We start from the raw sequence: 4,235 nt of genomic DNA on the forward strand, positions 1-4,235 counted from the left end.
CCAAAACTATACAATCTAGAGATTCAGGCATCAATGCAACAAGAAAATTGAAGCTATGCAGCTTAGAAAGCAAGCAGTAAGTAGCATTTAAACTTTGACTGAAGTTAGATTTTATTTTCTTTTTTTATTAAGTAAAGCCCAGGCAATCCCCTGTCCATAAAAACTGCAAAGCTGGTGAAAGGAAGAGTTCAAGCATTTTGTCATTATGGAATAAGATGCAACAGAAGTCATTGTCATGCTCTTGATTAGCAAGTTGTTGTTGTCCAAGGCAAGAATACTACACCATAGGTTTATGTACACCATGCTGAATACTTGCTCTGAGATTTCCTATTCACCTGACACTGTACTATTTCTGCTGTCTGGGTGGCTGTGGGATAGAAAACATTACTCGTCTCTCTGCAGTAGTCTTCAGGAAACAATCCTTCTGCTGTGACTGGTGGTGATGTCACAATTTTGCTGCTCTTGCTCTTGCTTGACACGGTTCACACAACGTCCTTGTCTCTAGACTGGGGAGCTATGGCTTTGATGGTTGGACTATCTGGTCAATAAGGAACTGGCTGGATGGCCACATCCAGAAAGTGGGCATCACTGTGTGGATGCCCTAGCCTCGGAAGTGTTTAAGGTCAGTTGAGAAGCAGCTTTGAGCAACCTGGTTGAGGGACAGGTGTCCCTGCCCACGGCAGGGCAGGCTGGACTACATAACCTTTAAAGGTTCCTTCCAGCTCAAACCATTCTATGATAGGTGCTTTGGGGCAAGTGCTGGGTTATGCATTTGTAGAATGCGAATGAACAGTTAGGCATCTGTAAAAGGCACGTTGGGCCTGGTCTGTGGCCTGGTCAGGGTAACGCTGCTTTTAGAGACCTGGCAGCCTGCAGGTGGGTGGGGGAGGGAGGGAAGAGCAGTCATGGTTGTTTCCTGGGATTTTTTTTTATTTATCATTTACCATAATATTTTAACTTTGAATTATCATGTATGCTATAAAACAAATATTTTAACTGAATTCTGATAAACCCCTTAATTTTAGATGTGTTGCAGCAATGAATTCCACAAGTTAGCAATTATAATGTTAAAAACTCCCATGTATTAGAGACAAACCTTAGGCTGTTGCAGTGAAAGGAGCTACATTCACATTTTCTTATTCCCAGAGTAACCCTGGGGAATTAATTTTCATATTACATAAGAGTTTAACAATACCTCCTCTTGTACTTTTAAAGAAGTAGAACAGGAGGAAATACGATGTGGCTGTACTGCACTCACTCTGTTAACCTTCCCACTTCCATTTCCTGACTTTTATTTTTAGATATTCAACTTCAACGGTACATGAATAGCAGGGGTTTGAGCATTGCCTTCAATAACATTTTAAGTACTTCAAAAAATAAATTACAGACATTTTAGCTATCTAATCTCCTTGTCCTACCTTTCTGCAGGTTATTGTTCCTGAAAGTGTATTATTTACTTTTCGTTTATTTCCCAAGGTTGACCTGTGTCAAAAATTCCAAAATAAACCTCAAGTCTTACTTCAAAGAAAATCTGAAGGCAAAAATGACTTTCCAATGCTTAAGTATACAGTAAGTTAAAAATCACCGTCTCCTGATAGGAAGTCTTACAGTAGTTACAGTGGTAGACCGAGGGGTTTTACTACGTCCAGCTTGTAAAAGCTGAGGAAGTAAGTGTGATTGTAATAAAACTAAATCACAACATAAGCATCTCACTAGAGGCAAGGTTCCCCTCCACCTCATGACTGAAACAGCCCAAGTCTGGACGGTAGCCTTATCTTGATCGTGAGTTTGCTTAAACTGTTCTATTACCAAATGCTGAGTCTTTATCCCAAGCTGAGTAAGAACTCCAAAATCAAGCTGACCGAAAGCTCATTGCTGCTTCCTCATTAATATGCTGGAAGGTCTGTGTGACATTTCTAGGGAATGTCTCCATGCTCTTGGGATTGATGATCCAGTGCAGAGCTGCGTAGAACTTCTACAAAATTTCAGCCCTCCTCAACTCTCAAATGGCTTCATTTTACCATCTGTCAATCTAAACTGAACAATTATTGCCTTGTGTGCAATAACAAGGGAAAAGATGGAACTTGCACAGCACAATGTATTAGGCAGCTCACCAGAAGGCGTTTTCAAGAGCAGTGTGAAATCTATCTCCCATGTTTAATTCTTTTTTTTTCTGCAGTGGGAAAAAAAAAAAAAAGCCGAATTGTAAGGTGTATAGTGACTAACAGTCCAGCTAGAGAAGGATGCAAACAAGATCTCTGTAAGGTCAAATGGAGGAACTTTGCTCCTTGCTTGCCATAACTTCATGAAAGAGAACAAGGAAAAAGCTGTGTTTAGAACAGGACTAGTGAGTGGCAGAACAGACACGTGAAAGACCTGGAAGTCTCAAAACAAGTATAAAGCTACAGACTAATTTTGGTTTTCACAACACTACAGAATTTGGAGACTAGCCTCACCACAAATGTAATGGTATTCAGTGTAAAAGGCCCATTTCAAGAAAATGCTTCATCATACCTCTCAAAATCCAGCAACTGTGCCTACACCAGAGATAGGAAGGTACCAATCTGTCCTGTGTGATTCTGCTACAAGTCATCCTTCAGTTCACAGCCAAATAGAACCTTACAAACATTCTTCCCACATGAGCTACTTCTTGTAAACATTATCATATTTATGAAAGTAACTAGAGTGAGGGAGTCAAAGCCCTCTGCATTCAATGTGAGCAAATAACAAATTGACAGAATTTAGTGCATGGCAAAGGCCAGGAGTACATTTTCAGACACCAAGGAAGACATGGTATTGACTTTTAAGCTGTAGTCACATAATAAGCACCTACTACCTGAAAGAAAATGAATTCTAGGAATGATAGGATAAATGCATTGTATGCATATTATATATGACACGAAATTATATACTTTAAAGCTCCCTCAAAGGCAATTTCAGAAGAAGCAGGGCAATTTTATTAAGAACTTTTACCACATTTAATTATATATCCAGATTTTTAGTTTTCTGAGATAACAATTATGTTGAGAAAGACTTACAAAGATAACAGAAGTATTGTTGAAAAGTAACTGGGTAGAATACTTTGAAAACTGATACACTTCAGTCATTAGTGAATCATACAGTAAATCTACAAATAATTCAAGATTTGCTGTAAAAGCGTAGAACCTAGCTATGAAAACTAAAGGAACCTACAATACCTTAGAGCTAAATACCTTTTGATTTCAGAGGTACAGGATAACACCATCAGGGGATTAAAAGAAAACCATGGCAATAAATGAGTTATAAAAAAAAAAAAAAATAGGAAAAGAAAAAAGCAGCTTGAAGGTACTATCTTCCAAGAAGAAACAATGTTTTTAATAATGTGGAAAGAACTCTAGAAAGGAAGACGTACTGAGCAGTAAGAAACTGTTGGATCAATATTTGGTATATATTATGACAGCAAGAAAAGATCACCGTATGCTGTTTTCTTTCACATAACCTCATATGTGGGGAGAAGGTCATTCTACTTTTAAGGAGTCTATGTTCATTACTGAACATTCTACCCAAGAGAAAGATTCAGACAAAATGCACAAAATTCAAAACAGAGTGCATTTTATAAGACAACATTTAAAGGTTTAGGTATGTAAAGTTTAGTAAAATACCATTTATGTCCACAATTCCATCTGAAATGCATGGTTGTGATGCATGCACTATAGGAATGCCAGTGTCAACTTAGGATTAAATGAGTAATATAAAAGAAATTATTCGATGACTTCTTTCTTCTGTTTTGAGTAGTATAAAACAGGCCAGTAGTTTTCAGACTTCATAGGTCTGTTTGTGTTTAGCAGCTTCCTCCAAGTCACTTTTTCAGGATGGGTGTTTTCTTTTACTACAGATGTGTACAACTGTGTCCAGTGACTATATTCAACCAATGAATGTTCTTCTTGGTCACTGGCTTTGCTGTACCCACGTGCTGATTGATAAGGTCTTCTTTCCCAGCTTCTCACTTTGGCTTTCTTCTTGCATGGAAATTCACCATAAATCCTGGCACATGAGGGAGCTCACTTTCCAAAAAGAATCCAAACTACTTTGGTGGGACCGTTCCTCCTACTTCACTGCTAGAACACATACATGATGAAACCTGTACAAAATAGTTAAGGTTATGACTACTTTTTCTACAAGGTGAGCATGGCAGCATTTGCAGTGTTTTTTACCATGATGATGGGAAAACTCCCTAACAGCAGCACGTTTGCATT

Source organism: Merops nubicus, unplaced genomic scaffold, assembly GCF_000691845.1.
Source record: "Merops nubicus isolate BGI_N331 unplaced genomic scaffold, ASM69184v1 scaffold11917, whole genome shotgun sequence".
In the NCBI taxonomy this organism is placed as follows: Eukaryota; Metazoa; Chordata; class Aves; order Coraciiformes; family Meropidae; genus Merops; species Merops nubicus.